This window comes from Chiloscyllium punctatum, chromosome 40 (genome assembly GCF_047496795.1).
Source record: "Chiloscyllium punctatum isolate Juve2018m chromosome 40, sChiPun1.3, whole genome shotgun sequence".
NCBI classification, from domain to species: Eukaryota; Metazoa; Chordata; class Chondrichthyes; order Orectolobiformes; family Hemiscylliidae; genus Chiloscyllium; species Chiloscyllium punctatum.
Genome location: NC_092778.1, coordinates 9,719,266 through 9,737,833, shown reverse-complemented (window position 1 = coordinate 9,737,833; position 18,568 = coordinate 9,719,266). Strand labels below are relative to the sequence as shown.

The 18,568-nt window shown below is 44.1% G+C and overlaps 1 protein-coding gene across 3 annotated transcripts in view; it reads left to right on the top strand.

Annotated features, from left to right (window-relative positions):
- Positions 1-18,568, top strand: part of LOC140464332 (complement C1q tumor necrosis factor-related protein 1-like) — a 52,392-nt gene that overhangs the window by 16,118 nt on the left and 17,706 nt on the right. The window contains exon 1 of one of the 3 annotated variants that reach the window (XM_072559271.1): positions 1,399-1,686. The exons of the other annotated variants lie outside the window; for them this stretch is intronic. The gene's annotated coding sequence lies outside the window, so the exon portion shown is untranslated. Of the gene's footprint in view, positions 1-1,398; positions 1,687-18,568 lie in introns of those variants that run through there. 3 annotated transcript variants of the gene reach the window in all.

Below are 18,568 nucleotides of genomic sequence, written 5' to 3'. Positions count from 1 at the left end.
TATCTGATCGTGATTGTACTGGTCTCCCTCCTATTGGAAGGCTATTGTGAAACTTGAAAAGATTCAGAAATGATTTACAAAGATGTTGCCAGGGTTGGAGTGTTTGAGCTATGGTGACAGGCTGAACAGTCTGAGGTTATTTTCCCTGGAGGATCAGAGGCTGAGGGATGGCCTTATAGAGATTTATAAAATCATGAGGGGCATGAATAGGGTGAATAGACAAGGTCTTTTCCCTGGGGTGGGGGAGTCCAGAACTGGAGGACAAAAGTTTAAGGTAAGAAGGGAAAGATTGAAAAGGGACCTAAGGGGCAACTTTTTCATATAGATGCTAGTGTGTGTATGGAATGAGCTGCTAGAGGAAGTGGTGGAGGCTGGTACAATTACAGCATTTAAAAGGCATCTGGTACATAATGTACATGAATAGGAAGCATTTAGAGGGATATGGGCCAAATGCTGGCAAATGTGACTAGATTAATTTAAGATATCTGGTCAGCATGGACAAAATGGATGGAAAGGTCTGTTTCCATGTTGTACATCTCTATGACTCTAATTGTGTTTGTGTGATCTTTCTCTGTACAACACAAATGCACTTCCAAAATACTTTATAACCAAGTATGAATTTCCCAAGCCCAGTAGTTGATGTGAAGGACTTCAGGGTGTTCTGAGATTGGTCAGCCATCCATTCTCTGCCTATGATGTAGGTGTGACGTGTTGTACTATAGTAGGAAGAACAAGGCGAGGCAACGTAACATGAAGGATCCAATTCTAAACAGGGTACAGGATCAGAGAGACCTGTGACATGTACGCACAAATTGTTAAAAATATCAGGGCAGTTTTAAAAAGGGCCTGACAAAGTAAATGGGGAGAGAAGGTCAAGCACTCGGAGACACTGATTTGTGGTGAGTGGCAAAAGAAGCAATGTTGACACAAGGAAAAACACTATTTTAATGTAGTGAGTGGTTAGAATCTGGAATATTTTGGCTCAGGACGTGGTGGAGGTAATCAGGGATTTCAAATAGGGAATGGATTTTTTAAAAAAGTTGCAGGGCAATGGGGAAAGTTTAGGAGAGTGTCTTTTTTTAAAGTTGCTCTTACAGAGAGCTAGTATGGACATGATGGGCCCAGTGGTCACCTTCTCTACTGTAACTGTTCTATGCTTCTATGCGTAGAGCAACTGAATGGTAATGAACCTGTGACTGCTTTATTTCTATATTCTAATCTAAAGTTCTTCCCAAATGTTCCAGAATCCAGGCAGCAGCTCCATGCTCACACACACTGCTGACATTTCCTACTCTGAAATCACTTCCAGCTGGTTTTACCACATTTTTGTTTTTCCCTTTGCCTGGGGGTGTTTTTACCTTCTGTTTTAAATGAGTTTTATTTTTCCTGTTGGATCTTGAACAATGGGCATCTGTGACTCTGGAGACTTAACACCACAAGTCCCAGACTGGCTCCCTTAATTCGAAGGGTGGCAATCTTAGAATTTAAAGCCAAAGCAAATAGGTTTCAATGTAAAGAAGTTGCTTGCCAGTGCAAACAGAAACGATAATCAGATCGGTGCTTGACTGTGGCATTGTGAAGGTTGAGGCTGAGACAGACTGAAGAAGATTACTGTGTGCTGAGAGGAAACCAGTCCACAACAAATGCCTCACTGAAGAAGAGAAAGGAAGAATAGCAAGTCCTTGGGTAAGTTGTTTCAAGTATAACATGAGGGGAAAAAAAATGAAGACTTGCATTTATGTGGCACCTTTTATGACCTCAGGACATCTTAAACCTCTGCAAGCCAGTGAGATACTATTTAAATTGTAGTCACTGTGGTAATGAAAGCAGCCAAGTGCACTTAAGAGGTTCTCACAAACACAGTGTAACAGTGATTGGATAATTAATCATGTTGATTGAGGGATTAATATTGATCTCTTCTTTGAAAAATGTCACAGGATCTTTTGTATTTATCTTAGAAGGTATATTAAACTGCACCCAAAAGGGTGGCAGTCCTTCAGTACTGCACTGGATTGTCGGTCGAGCATTTTGTACTCAGCTGTCTGGACTGAGTCTTTCGCCCATGAATGTCTGATTAATAAAGATGCTGTTCAGTGAGCCATTGCTTGGGTTGAGACTATATTACCCAATTTAACTCACTGGCTGCATCCTTTCACATCTCCGTGTAGTTTAAAGAATTTACCTTCTCCCACTAAAGAAAAGACTAAAGCAAAATATGTAATAGTGAATGATTATTGGAAGATTACAAGATATTGTAAATGACTTTAAAAGGGAATCATATGAAAATTTGAAAAGCGAGTGGAGTAAATTGCGGAAACAAAAACAGAAATTGCTGGAGAAACCCGGCAAGTCTGGCAGCATCTGTGGAGAGAAAGCAGTGCTAACATTTCAAGTGAGGTTCTGAAGATGGATCACTGGGCTCGAAACATTAACTCTCGTTCTTTCTTCACAGATACTGTTAGATCTCCTGAGTTTCTCCAGCAATTTCTGTTTTTATTTTAGATTTGCAGTTTCTACAGGTCTTTTTAAAGGGTTAAGCTGCACGCCACAGGGAAAGGGCAGGTTTTAGTTGAACCAATTATACAGCTCTTTCAAACCAATAGCACAGACACAATGGACAAAATGGCTTCCCTTGTGCTCTAAGATTCTGTGGGCCTGATTTTAACTGCTTACTACTGGATGTGTTTTGATTGAATTAAAATCTCAACTGTTTCCAATCAGTGCACAAGAAAAAGTACAGAGCAAACCTCCAATGTAAACCCATACTGCCGTTGCACATTAATTGCAATCTCTTCTGCAACATATGAAATTCTGAATATTATAAAATATTGCACAGCTGGACAAGAGATAGTTTAAGGAAAATATTTATGTTTGAGTCCTCAGTTACAGCTGTTGCAAATCATGTTAAATTCACAAGTCTTCTTATGGGGCTATTTGGTTGATCTTTCTTGATTGATTAAACTATGTGTAATCTCAGATCACTTGTTTTATTTACTAGTGTCTTTCCTGTTAAATATTAATACCCTTGAACTTATACAAAGAACATAACTCCAAAGTTTATGAATTATACAAAACTTGGAAATTTGTAAACTGTGGTGGATAATGTAGAACTCCAAAATGACTTAGAAAAATTGATGGAATGACAAACAGATGGTTGATGATGGTTGGAGAAATGAGGTGATTCATTTTGGTAGGGGTAGCAAAACAAAATAAAAAACACAACTCTAAAAGGAGTATAGAAGCAAAGAGACCTCAGTAAATATGGGCAGAAGTCATTAAAGCTAGCAACACATTTATTCATAGGAGCATAGAGTACAAGAGCAAAATGCTGATATTGAACTTATATAAGATGCTAGTTTGTCATCCGCTGGAATATTGTATACAGCTCTTGGCTCCATACTTTACGAAGAATGTGAATACATTGTAGAAGGTGCAGAGAGAAAAAAAACAATGCCAGTCTTTCTAAAGATGACAAACTTCGGTTATCAAGGATATGGGAGAAGTTAGGAATGCTCCTTGGAGAAAGGAAAGCTGATAAGAAATTTGATAGAAGTATATAAAATCCCAGAGGCTGGCCAGAGCATATCAGTAGAAACTATTCCCATTCATGAAATGATTGAGAACAAGAGAGTACAGATTAAAAGTAACTAATAAAGGAAGTAAAACTAACATTCCTGATACAGCAAGTGTTAGATTCTGGAATGCACCAACTAAAAGATTGGTGGAGGTAACTGAAGCAATGAAAAGGGAATTCAACTATTAACTAGTGGGAAGAATGTGCTTGGGTTACAGGGTGGGAGATTGGCATGAAGTAAACCACTCATTTGGAGAGCTGACATAGACATAATGAGCCGAATGGTCTCTGGAAGTGCTGTCACAATTCTGTGAAAAAGCAATTGTGTCTATTATCACTTTTAGTGACCAAACATTGTGTTCATTCACTGTTAGTGCCATAGAAAATCATTGTGAGGAGTTTTAAGCCATCAAAATGGACCACCCTGCTACATACCTCAAACTGTCCCTCCTCTCATCACTTCAGTGGCAGGCTTGGTGTTGCAGGTCCTCCCTCTGAGAGTCAGTCACTTCACCTGGTAAATGGAGATACCAACCTGGATTAAGCCCTGCTGTCAAACTTGACAGGACCAGAGGTAAACTCATTCTTCTGGGTTTTCTGACTGTATGACAGTCTTAGCACCCAGTACTCCCTCAACATCCCCTCACCCCAAAACTTCGTACACACCTACAAAACAGAACTCAGTACCCCCTCATGCAACAGCTCCCTCTACTCCACAGCCCCTCAGTACTCTGCACCTCCTCATCTCCAGCAGCCCTTACCCGACAACATTCTCTCATGCTGCCCAACTCTCAGCTGCCCATCACAATTAGGACCAGAGATTTTTACAGTATATAAGGAGGTGTTTTGCCCCATCATCTCCGATGGCCCAAATCAAAGAGTTAACAATTCAGATTTACTCTCCATGCTTTTCCCCTCCAGCTCTGCATTGTTTTCCTTTGCAACTGTGCAACCAATGTAACCTTATGATTGGATCTACATCTGCTGCCTTTGAAGGCATTGCCGACAAATTAACGATCCTCTCCTCTTAATTACCCGCTGCTTTAGATGTTTTTACTTTAAAATATTTTCCTCATACTGTTCCAATTTTTCAATCAGGTTTGATTATAGTGTTCATCTGAAGTGCAATGAAGTGAAAACAATGACTGCAGATGCTGGAAACCAGATTCTGGATTAGTGCAATGAAGTCATGGTGTGAAATATTAACATACGATCAGTTTCTGAGAAACCTTTTTTGTAAACCAAGGCATTAAAATTTGGTTCAACAAATTAGAACAGGGGAGCAGGGGATTTTGGTTAGCTACAGTCACCGTGTGTTAACTAATAATGCAGTACAATTTTTAGATGTTTTAATAATGCTCTACAGTAGATTTAATTACATCTTTGGAAAGGGAATTGGATGAAGAGTTGAAAGAAAATTTGTTCGATGCTATGCAGAAAGGGCAAAGAAATTAGATTATTCGGTAGCTCATTCAAAAGATGAATTTGCAAATGGGCTCCTTCTGTGTCTGATCATTCTCTGATAGTCAACTGCCAAACCAGTCAATCAGGTTTCAATCTAGAAGACAGATAACAGCTGGTACATACAGATATGTATAAATATTAAGTTGAGAGATCCACCTTCTGGGAATAGGTTGGTTGCTTGTTATAACTCAGTTAAAACTTAAAGTGTGTGGGTTTATGGTGAGTTAGGTTTGAGATTGAAATTTAAAGATTTTTTTCTATCCCATGTGCCCCAAACTCACCTGTTTTGGGGCTTAATGTTTCCCTTATTGTATTTAGCTTGAATCAGTAGCCACAAATGAAGTATTGTTAGTGAAAATGGAGAAGTGAGTTTCAGGGCAACAGTTAATGGCAAATCCTGTTTTACAAACATTAAGTTAGCATTAGTGCCAGTGCTGCTCTGTTATGATCTTTGGAGTGAATTCCCTTTAAAAAGCTCAATATAGAAATGAGCCAAGTACCCAGATGTTAAGACATGACCACAGTTTTTTTGTAGCACTGTGTTTGGAGATCACTCTGTATCGCTTATATCGGTCTAGTTGCGAACAAGCACACCAGAAATCTTCGAGTACATAGAATTGAAGTACCTCATTTGCGTTACATTTGTATAACACAAAAATGTTATTAAATGGTGGCAGTGGTTGGAGCAATGGATAGCAGGTTTCCATAAACAGTGGCACACATTTTAGCTGCTTGAGGAACCCTCAATCCGAAACAGTTAATGGCCTACAAACTAAATGCAATACAGAACATTATCATTCCCATCTGCTCCAGACCTGTGTAATAACCTTTCTGAACAGGTTGGCTTGAAAAGATCTTGAAGGATAACCTTTAAGGGGCTCTAGTGGTGCACTGGTTGTGACTGTACCTCTCAGCCAAGAGCCCCAGATACAGGCCATATCTGCTCCAGATATGTGTCATAAAATGTCAAAATAGGTTGATTCAAAATAGGTCTGGGACACTTGTGGAGCAGTAGTAGTGTCCCTATCTCTGGACCAGGAGTTTTTCACTTAACTCCCTTATTCTCCAGAAAACACTGAATTATAGACCAGTGAGCCTGACATTGGTGGTGTGCACATTGTTGGAGGGAATCCTGAGAAGCAGGATTTGCATGGACTGAATAAGGACAGTCAGCATGGCTTTGTGCATGGGAAATCATGTCTCATGAACTTGATACTCTTGAACAAGTAACAAAGAGGATTGATGAGAGCAGCGCAGTGGATGTGATCTATGTGGACCTTACAAAAACATTCGACAAAGTTCTTCATGGGAGACTGGTTAGCAAGGAATACAAGGAGAACTAGCCATTTGGATACAGAACTAGCTCAAAGTGGGTGGTGTTGGAAGTCTGCCTTTCAGACTGGAGGCCCGTGACCATTGGCATGCCACAATGATCGATGCTGCGTCCACTGCGTTTCGTCATTTATATAAATGTTTTGGTTGTGAACATTGGAGGTATGGCTAGTAAGTTTGCTGATGACATCAAAATTGGACATGTAGTGGTTGCCTCAGTACAACAGGATCATGATCAGATGGGCCAATAGGTCGAGGAGTGGCAGATGGAGTTTAATTTAGATAATTGTGAGGTACTGCATTTTAGAAAAGCAAATCAGGGCAGGAGTTATACACTTTATGGTAAGCTCCTGGGGAGTGTTGCTGAACAAAGAGACCTTGGAGTGCAGGTTCATAGTTGCAGGTAGATAGGATAGTGAAGAAGGTGTTTGGTAAGCTTTCCTTTATTCATCAGAGCTTAGAGTATAGGAGTTGGGAGGTCATATTGTGGCTGTACAGGATATTGGTTAGGCCTCTTTTGGAATAGTATGGGCAATTCTGGTCTCCCTCTTATGAGAAAGATGTTGTGAAACTTGAATGGGTTCAAAAAGATTTACAAGGATGTTGCCAGGGTTGGAGGATTTGAGCTATAGGGAGAGGTTGAACAGGCTGGGGCTGTTTTCTCTGGAGTGTCGAAAGCTGAGTGGTGACCTGACAGAGGTTTATAAAATCATGAGGGGCATGGATAGGGTAAATAGACAAAATCTTTTCCCTGGGCTGGGGGAGTCCAGAACTAGAGAGCATAGGTTTACGGTGAGAGGGGAAAGATTTAAAAGTGACCCAAGGGGTAACTTTTTCATGCAGAGGGTGGTGTATCTATGAAATGAGCTACCACAGGAAGTGGTGGAGGCTGGTACAATTACAGCATTTAAAAGGCATTTGGATGGTTATATGAAGAGGAAAAGTTTTGAGGGATATGGGCCAACTGCTGGCAAATGGGACTAGATTAATTTAAGATATCTGATCGACATGGATGAGTTGGACTGAAGGGTCTGTTCCTTGCTGTGGAACAGGAGAATTGATGTTTCGGGCATGAGCCCTTCTTCAGGACTTCTTCATGACAACAATTGCCTTACTGATATAGCATCCGTCGTCATTTCCGCTCAACCTCCATATACATCGTATCATCCATCGTCATTTCCGCCACCTCCAAACGGACCCCACCACCAGGGATATATTTCCCTCCCCTCCCCTATCAATGTTCTGAAAAAAACACTCCCTCCGTGACTCCCTCGTCAGGTCCACACCCCCCACCAACCCCACCTCCACCCCCAGCACCTTCCCCTGCAACCGCAAGAAATGCAAAACTAGCGCCCACACCTCCCCCCTCACTTCCCTCCAAGGCCCCAAGGGATCCTTCCATATCCGCCACAAATTCACCTGCACCTCCACACACATCATTTACTGCATCCGCTGCACCCGATGTGGCCTCCTCTATATTGGGGAGACAGGCCGCCTACTTGCGGAACGTTTCAGAGAGCACCTCTGGGACACCCGGACCAACCAACCCAACCGCCCCGTGGCTCAACACTTCAACTCCCCCTCCCACTCCACCAAGGACATGCAAGTCCTTGGACTCCTCCATTGCCAGACCATAGCAACACGACGGTTGGAAGAAGAGCGCCTCATCTTCCGCCTAGGAACCCTCCAACCACAAGGGATGAACTCAGATTTCTCCAGTTTCCTAATTTCCCCTCCCCCCACCTTGTGTCAGTCAAATCCCTTGAACTCAGTACCACCTTCCTAACCTGCAATCTTCTTCCGACCTCTCCGCCTCCACCCCCACTTCAGCCTATCACTGGAGGGCGGGGTTGGGGTAGTTGGGGGGGGGTTGGATGGGATTGGGGTTGGGGCGTCAGACAGGGATTTGGGGTTGGGTCCATGGGGGGTGTGGTTCTCGCACACGGTGTGCTGCTGCCTAGTATCCTGAATGGAGAGCAGACTTAGCAAGTACTTGCTGTGTCAATCCCATTGAACTAATGGAGGGGGAGGGGTGAGGGGGGTGGGGGGGAGGCTTCAGCAATGCTGCAGATCCCTTACATACAAGTATGTCTCTGCTCAGAATCAAGCCCTGAGACAGAGAGAGAGCAAGGCAAGCAGAGCGAGGAATACCCCAAGCCCCAGAGGAGAGGCGTTGAATCAATTAACCGAATAATCAATTATCCAAACAAAATAATGCCCGCCCATCTTGTTTGGATAATCAAGGATCCTCTGTATGCTGCAGTGGAAGATGGCACAGGGCAGGGTGATGCTAGACACATGGACACACAAGATGGCCGCCAGACTACAAAATGGAGAGACAGCAGAGCAAACACAGATACTGCCTGGGGCCACCAGGACACCAGCACAATGCATTCACAACCTCATTGATTAAGGCAGGTGGGGGAGAGAATACACATGAATAGCATAAACTGCCTGCCAAAGTGCCTGGGTCCAGCCAACAACTTTGATAGGAATGCTAACTGCTTGATATCGACTCAATACAAATTGCTAATAGTCAGGGCTGCAGTAATCGTCCTTCTCAGGAAGAGAGATTAACGCCCATTACTACAGCAATGGACTTGCGCGTAGACACTGAAACTGACAATGACTGCGCTCAAACTGACAATGACCATGCTGGCCCAGGTAGAACGGTCAAAAGACCAAACTTCGGAAACTTACAAGTCACCTTGAAACTATTAAAATGGCTACAGTCACCAGTAGGGACTCGAACCTCAAAAAGGGGTATTCGGAGCCATCTGCGCCTCCATCCCCGGAGCATGGGCAGAAACAAAGGTGGATACAGGTCTAGTTAACACAGATCCAATAAGGGTTCCTGGACCAGAGCATAAGCCCCACCGGCAATACCCAATAAAACCTGAGGCAGAAAAAGCAGTTGTGGAGATAGTGAAAGGACTAGTGAAACAGGGAATCCTGAAGAAACCACAAGTACAACTAATTCCCCGATGTGGCTAGTAATAAAGCCTGTTATGAGGTAGAGGCTCACCATTGATTATACAGGACTAAATAGGGTCACCCCCAAATTGCACCTCATTGTAGCAGACCCCTAAACGGCTTGGCTCCCAAACACAAGATTTTTACTGTTTTAGACATAGCCAATGGATTCTGGTCTATCCCATTATACTCTGAGTCCCAGAATAAATTTGCTTTTACAGTAAGAGACAGGCAGTACATGTGGACTCACCTGCCACAAGGGTTCCACTACAGCCCCACTATTTTTCACAGGGTGATGAGCGACATTCTGAAGGGTGTAGATTTACCAGAGGATCCTCCAATATGTACATGATATCCTAATTGCCTCAGAGTCTGAATCGGGACACTAGGAAGCTTTATGTCCAGTATTACAGGAATTGGCAATCGCAGGGTTAAAGGTTAGCCCCACAAAGGAACAGATTGGCAAAACACAAGTCTTATACCTGGGACACCTTATATCCCAGGGACTCAAAGAAGGCAATCCAACAGATGTCATGACCTTCCACTGTCAGGGGAGTCAGAAAGGTCACGGGGCTATTCAACTCCAATCGGAGTCTTATACCCCGAGTTCACAAAATTGGCTGAACTGATCCAGAGATTAACTAAAGGAGGCCAGCCTGCCTTGAAACCTGTAACTTGGGGCCAGAACAGGAGGAGGCATACAGACAGCTTAAAACTCGACTCATATCGACCCCCGGGCTAGGGCTGCCAGGTCCCAGCAAGGATTTTTACATCCACTGTAATAATGAGGGAGAGTTTTACTCTGCAGTGGTCACCCAAGACCATGGTAGCAGGAGAAGGCCCGCAGGGTACTACTCAACTCATGAAGGGCCAGGAGTCACGGGGTTGCCCAGGTGCATAGCAGCCTTAGACTGTGCTAAGGTTAGCGAGCCCATAGTAATGACAGGGAAAGTCATCCTCCACACTAAACACACCTTAGTAGAGATGCTAAACACAGGGAAACTGAGGGCCGTCTCTAATATGAGAAGAGCAAAGTGGGAGGCCATTCTTTTACCCCCCCCAGGCAGTCCGTGGTAATAGGGATATGGGAGAAAACCCAGCTGAGGGAATTCTTGACATGGGGAACCGCACAACTGTGGTGATATAGATGGGGATGAGGGTAGGGGGAGAGTAAATGATACCTCCCTAGACACAGCTGAGGCGAACCCTTTGTGAAATATGTAGCAGGGTCACCCTGAACAGGATGGGCTGTGGTCAATGATAAGTTAGAAACAATTATGTCCGGGGGGATTGATGGAAGTCAGTTCGCACAGGTAGCAGAACTGGTAGCACTCACCAAAGCAATGGAACCAGCAAAAAGGAAAAATTGTGAATATATATACAGACAGTCAATATGCCTTTGGGGTAGTCCATGACTACATGGTGGCATGGGGTAGAAGAGGGTTCACCACCGCGGGGGGAATCCCTCTCAGACACCAATTAAGAATTCAGGCACTATTGCGTGCCAGCGAACAGCAAAAGAGGCTGCAGTAATAAAAATAAAAGCCCTTCAAAAGGAGCCAGCAAAAGAGAATCCAAGTTGGCTAAAATTCAAAGTAAATCAGGCAGCAGACCGAGCAGCTCAGAAAGCCCTTGAACAAGAAGCCATTGATGAGGCTGCAATAGCCACTATTGAATTAGCAAAAGACGCTATTCAAATTCAGCAGCTACAGGAGGACACCCCACAGGAAGAGAGGGAGCAACGGAAACTGCAGGGGGCATTCAAAGGGGAGGATGGTGTCTGGAGGTGAGCAGACAAGGTGGTGGCACCAGTGTACGTACAGAATACATTGCTTGATCTGCACCACGGGCTCTCTCATACAGGCAGAGAGGCCATGATAGCAAGCCTAGGGAGAATGTGGTGGTGGAAGGAAATGGGAAGAGACATGGCCAAGTACTGCCGCAGATGCATGATTTGTGCATAACCCAGGGAGACCCATAAAAGTTACGATGGGACACCAGCCCACACCAAGGGGACCCTGGGAACACCTTCAGATAGATTTTACAGGGTCAATACCACCCTCCTGTGGGAAAACATACTGTCTGGTCACCAAAGCACTGGAACTAGCAAAAGGATTACAGCAGTATATATACAGGACAGTCAACATGCCTTGAGTGTAGTCCCTGACTCTCTGGTGGTATGGGATAGAGGCATTTCTGACTGAAAGCTGCACTGCGACCACTGTAGCCAGAATATTAGGGGAGGAGGTAATCCCCAAGGTGGGGGTACCCCTCTTGATCGACTCTGACCAATGGACATATTTTACAAGAAAGGTCATGAAGACTGTCTGACAATTACTCGGCATTAGACAAAAATTTCACATTCCCTATCAACCCCAGAGCTCAGGGATGGTAGAGAGAATGAATAGAACGCTCAAAAATACTTTAGCTAAGGCTGTACAAAACTCAGGCAGAGCATGGGCTGAAGTGCTGCCAGCCATACTAATGAAATTCAGAGCCACCACGAATTTGGCAACCAGGCTAACACCATCTGAATTAATGACCGGCCGAGCAATGCAATTGCCAGAGCCATAATAATCACAGGTGGCACCGATGTGGGTCCACTAAAAGACAAAATTTGGCGAGATAAAAGGATTCTGGGTCATCCAAGATGGAGGACAGGAAAAATTTCTGGCTTTAACAGGCTGCTCCTTTTTTTGAGGTATTTTAGGTGTTGGAGATGATTTCCTCGAATTCCAGGAGCAGCAATTACCGTTTTATATGCTGTTGCATTGTTTTGGAACTTTGGGGAAAAAAACGTCAGAACAACAGCAGTTTAAAAGGGAGAAGAGCAGACAAAGGAAGCACATGGTGAGGACAGTGCAGGAGAGAGAGAGAGAGAGAGAAAGAAAGAAAGAAAGAAGACCTGCACAGTTACCACCTTTGCTGTTTGAATTCGTGTATCGCTGGACATCGGAGTGCATCTGGGAAAATTAACAAACAGTGAAATTCACAACTGATCTTGGAGGAGCTGTTGGGCGAAGTTCACAGCACAGAATCAGATAAATTAATTGTTGTTTTGAGTCTGTCCAAGAGAAAGGCTGCAGTAGTGGGTACAGTGGATTCTTTCTTGATTATATGTTTTTGGAGATAGGTCTCTTGATTAAACTTAAAATATAAGCCAAAGCTTTAATTTAACCTGGGGCAATGTTAGTAGAGGAATAAGACAATGTTATTTTCTGGGTCTGTAGATTGTGAAGAAGCAAAAATGGCCTTTGCAGTGATATGTACTTCTTGTCAGATGTGGGAGTTTAAAGAGAGTTTAAGGGTTACTGCAGATTATATCTGCCATAAATGCTGTTGGATGCGAATCTTATCAGATCGAATGGATCGGTTGGAGAGACAGATAGAAGCGATGAGGAATTTGCAACAGCAACAGTATGTGATGGATGGCAGTTATAGGAAGGGGGGAAGTCTCAGATACAGCCACATAGATGGGTTAACTCCAGGAAGGGTAAGAGAGGTAGGCAGCTAGTGCAGGAGTCTTTTGTGGATATACCCATTTCAAACGGGTATGCTGTTTTGGAAAATGTAGGGGGTGATGGATTCTCAGGGCAACGTAGCACAAACAGCCAAGTTTCTGGTATTGAGACTGGCTCTAATGCAACGAGGGGTATGTCGGCTTCCAAGAGATCAATTGTGTTAGGGGATTCTGTAGTCAGAGGTACAGACAGACGTTTCTGTGGCTAGCAGAGAAAAAGCAGAATGGTGTGTTGTTTCCCTGGTGCCAGGATCAAGGATGTCTCAGAGAGGGTGCAGAATGTTCTCACGGGGGAGAGGGGCCAGCAAGAGGTCATTGTCCACATTGGAACCAACAACATTTGAAGGGAAAAGGTTGAGACTCTGAAGGGAAATTACAGAGAGTTAGACAGAAATTTAAAAAGGAGGTCCTCAAGGGTAGTAATATCTGGATTACTCCCAGTGCTACGAGCTAGTGAGGACAGGAATAGGAGGATAGAGCAGATGAATGCATGGCTGAGGAGCTGGTGTATGGGAGAAGGATTCACATTTTTGGATCATTGGAATCTCTTTTGGGGTAGAAGTGACCTGTACAAGAAGGATGGATTATACCTAAATTGGAAGGGGACTAATATACTGGTAGGGAAATTTGCTGGAACTGCTTGGGAGGATTTAAACTAGTAAGGTCGGGGGGGGGGGGGCGGGGAGACAGGGAGATAGTGAGGAAAGTGATCGATCTGAGACTGGTACAGTTGAGAACAGAAGCGAGTCAAACAGTCAGGGCAGGCAGGGACAAGGTAGGACTAATAAATTAAATTGCATTTAATTTTGCCTAACAGGGAAGGCAAATGAACTCAGGGCATGGTTAGGAACATGGGATTGGGATGTCATAGCAATTACAGAAACATGGCTCTGGGATGGGCAGGACTGGCAGCTTAATGTTCCAGGATACAAATGCTACAGGAAGGATAGAAAGGGAGGCAAGAGAGGAGGGGGAGTGGAGTTTTTGATAAGGGATAGCATTACAGCTGTGCTGAGGGAGGATATTCCCGAAGTACATCCAGGGAAGTTATTTGGGTGGAACTGAGAAATAAGAAAGGGATGATACCTGATTGGGATTGTATTGTAGATCTTCCAATAGTCAGGGAAATTGAGAAGCAAACTTGTAAAGAGATTTCAGCTATCTGTAAGAATAATAGGGTGGTTATGGAAGGGGATTTTAACTTTCCAAACATAGATTGGGACTGCCATAGTGTTAAGGGCTTAGATGGAGAGGAATTTCTTAAGTGTGTACAAGACAATTTTCTGATTCGGTATGTGGATGTACCGACTAGAGAAGGTGCAAAACTTGACCTACTCTTGGGAAATAAGGCAGGGCAGGTGACTGAGGTGTCAGTGGGGGAGCACTTTGGGGCCAGCAACCATAATTCTATTTGTTTTAAAATAGTGATGGAAAAGGATGGACCAGTTCTAAAAGTTGAAGTCCTAAATTGGAGAAAGGCCAATTTTGATGGTATTAGGCAAGAACTTTCGAAAGCTGATTGGAAGCAGATATTTGCAGATAAAGGGACAGCTGGAAAATGGGAAGCCTTCAGAAATTAGATAACAAGAATCCAGAGAAAGCATATTCCTGTTAGGGTGAAAGGGAACGCTGGTAGGTATAGGGAATGCTGGATGACTAAAGAAATTGAGGGTTTGGTTAAGAAAAAGAAGGAAGCATATGTCAGGTATAGACAGGATAGATCAAGTGAATCCTTAGAGTATAAAGGAAGTAGGAATATACTTAAGAGGGAAATCAGGAGGGCAAAACGGGGACATGAGATAGCTTTGGCAAATAGAATTAAGGAGAATCCAAAGGGCTTTTACAAATATATTAAAGACAAAAGGGTAACGAGGGAGAGAATAGGGCCCCTCAAAGATCAGCAAGGCGGCCTTTGCGTGGAGCCACAAAAAATGGGGGAGACAGGATGTACATGTATTTGGAAAGGCAAGGACTGATTCGGGATAGTCAACATGGCTTTGTGCGTGGGAAATCATGTCTCACAAACTTGATTGAGTTTTTTTGAAGAGGTAACAAAGAACTGATAAGGGCAGAGATCTATATGGACTTCAGTAAGGCGTTCGACAAAGTTCCCCATGGGAGACTGATTAGTAAGATTAGATCTCACGGAATACAGGGAGAACTAGCCATTTCGATACAGAACTGACTCAAATGTAGAAGACAGAGGGTGGTGGTGGAGGGTTGTTTTTCAGCTGGAGGCCTGTGACCAGTGGAGTGCCACAAGGATCGGTGCTGGGCCCTCTACTTTTTGTCATTTACATAAATGATTTGGATGCGAGCATAAGAGGTACAGTTAGTAAGTTTGCAGATGACACCAAAATTGGAGGTGTAGTGGACAGCAAAGAGGGTTACCTCAGATTACAACAGGATCTGGACCAGATGGGCCAATGGGCTGAGAAATGGCAGATGGAGTTTAATTCAGATAAATGTGAGGTGTTGCATTTTGAGAAAGCAAATCTTAGCAAGACTTATTCACTTAATGGTAAGGTCTAAGGGAGTGTTGTTGAACAAAGAGACCTTGGAGTGCAGGTTTATAGCTCCTTGAAAGTGGAGTTGCAGGTAGATAGGATAGTGAAGAAGGCATTTGGTATGCTTTCCTTTATTGGTCAGAGTATTGAGTACAGGAGTTGGGAGGTCATGTTGTGGCTGTACAGGACATTGGTTAGGCCACTGTTGGAATATTGCATGCAATTCTGGTCTCCTTCCTATCTGAAGGATGTTGTGAAACTTGAAAGTGTTCAGAAAAGATTTACAAGGATGTTGCCAGGGTTGGAGGATCTGAGCTACAGGGAGAGGCTGAACAGGCTGGTTCTGTTTTCTCTGGAGCGTCGGAGGCTGACGGGCGACCTTACAGAGTTTACAAAATTATGAGGGGCATGAATAGGATAAATAGACTCCCCTGGGGTCGGAGAGTCCAGAACTAGAGGGCATAGGTTTGGGGTGAGAGGGGAAAGATATAAAAGAGACCTAAGGGACATCTTTTTCACGCAGAGGGTGGTATGTGTATGGAATGAGCTGCCAGACGAAGTGGTGGAGGCTGGTACAATTACAACATTGAAGAGGTATTTGGATGGGTATATGAATAGGAAGGGTTTGGAGGGATATGGGCCGGGTGCTGGCAGGTGGGACTAGATTGGATTGGGATATCTGGTCGGCATGGACGGGTTGGACCAAGGGGTCTGTTTCCATGCTGTACATCTCTATGACTCTATGTGATAGAATTAAGTGCCCAATTTAAAGTGATGCAGAAATCTGAAATTGATAAACAGGACAAAAAGGACAAGGCAGGGGAATTGGAAATCTTCCCTGAGATCCCAGCAGCAGAAAGCCATGTCCTGGTGCAAGCACTGCTCGACAAACCAGGCTTTGCTCCAAAATGGAATGGACCATATGTGGGGACACTTGGGCCTGCAGAGATATTAAAGGAAAAGGCACATGGAAGGACTGGACCCAATTAAAACTGTTTAAAGACTCCTGTGACCAAACTAATGTCATTGACCATTCCCCAGGTGCAGACAGGAATGGTGGACAAGACAGTCATCCCAGGGGTAGTACCAAAAACATAACAGTACAAACCATACAGCACGACTGCACCTCCTGACGAAAACAAAGACTTTGACTGATAACTTTATTTCAACTGCAAAATGTATATATCTGTTTGTATTTCACTGTGTTTAAGTGTCACGACTGTTGGGTGCATGTCAGGATTTCAAGATAACCTCTTCTATAAAACCCACCTAAATTTACATGGGAACTGAACTGTCTGCTACCCACTGGCACAATCAGTGGAATCACTGTTTGGGGCCATCTCAGTGTGGACCCCTTGTGACCTGTATACAGTAGACAGCTCAGGAGTGCCGTGTAAAGGGCAGATAAGAAAATACAAACGGGGACTCCAGGGTAGATGTGTGCAGCTGGGCAGGACCACTGGCCCATGGGGCCAGGCCCGCCAGCCTAGGGAAGAGAAGACCTGGTAATTACCCACTCTGTTTCACAAGGCAGGGCTGGGGATGTGTTTACGTCCTGGTTCCCAAACATGACTCATGCATCCAGATACAGTGCACTTATCAGTACTGTATGGTCACTAGGAGACAGTTTACCTGCACCTGCACCGAGCAGGTGTGCTTGAATGTGACCGCGGGCAGACAATTTATATGTGGTCAGTGCAATGGCACCCATGTCAGCTCTGCCACATGGATATACCCGTTCAACACTTCCAGCTGGGGGTGGACACCTAGGGGATCAGGACGACATGGGTGGACAGACAGATGGAAGGACAGGACAATATCAGTTGCTGAGCAGCGAAGGGATTTGTTTTTCTATTTAAGGAGACTTATGTGACAGACACACCAGACCTCCCAAACCTGTTCACGATAGGGGTAATTGCACCACTTACTGTACCATGGCCCAGCGGGGGACATGTTTGGAGAAGGATAGTGACCCATTCCATCAGTCAGGAGTTCTGTGCTGACTCGCAGGTCCCCACCACTTTACCATGTATGTGGTCTGACTGTCTGAGGCAATAATACCTCAAAAGCTCTGGAAGCAATTAATGGAGAGTTGGCTGAACTTAGACTCTAGACACAGCAGACATGTTACTCAGTGGGTTATTAATTAGCACAACAAGGGAGCGTTTGTACAATTATTGGTGACAATTGTATCACCCATGTTATTGATGCCTCTTATTACATCAAAGAAGCCATCAAGAATATCTGGGACCAGCTAGATTATTTTCGACAGGGAGTCACAATTACAGACAGCTGGCTAAATTGGTTGGTAGGTAAATGTTGGGGACCATATTCGGCACATAGGATAGTTCTCCTCATTGCTCTCATGTTGGTATTCAGTGTGGGTCTTGGATGGTTAAAGCTCTGCTGTAAGGCAGATGAGAATTGTGCGAGTGTCACCACGGAAGAACCCCCAATGAAATTGGCCCCCCTCAAGAGGAGGAACTCCTAGAGATGACCTCCCTCTGCATGTAAATTAGTGGTTTGTGGGAGATCTCCGAAATTGCCTCCTTGACTACAAAGGGAGGAGTGAAGTGGGCGATGGCATGGGGCAGGGTGACACACAAGATGGCCACTGAACCATAAGTTGGCCACTTGACACACAAGATGGCCGCTGGACCATAACGTGGAAAGAGACAGCAGAGCAAACACAGATACTGCCTGGGGCCACCAGAATGCCAACACAGTGCACTCACAATCTTGTTGGTTAGTTTGAAGCAGGTAGGGGAGAGAATACACATGAGTAGCATATACTGCCACTGAGGTCCAGCCAACACCTTTAATAGAAATGCTAACAGTTTGATACTGTCTCAATACAAAGTGCTAATAGCCAGGGATGCAGTAATTGTCTTTCTCAGGAAGAGCGATTAGTGCCCATTACTACATCAATGGACTTTCGCGTAGACATTGAAACTGACAATGTCTGCGCTGAAACTGACAAAGACTGTGCTGAAATTAGCAGACTGCGCTGGAACTGACAATGACTGCACTGAAACTATCAACAATTCTGAAATGTTTACAATAAACAAACTATGTTCCAGAGACAATAACCTCATCACTGACCTATTATATTATAAAATGTATAAAAGTATCTTGACCTGTGTTCTGGGCTGAGAGAAGAATTGCAGCTGACCTCTGTGCTGTTGATGTCTTTCTTTT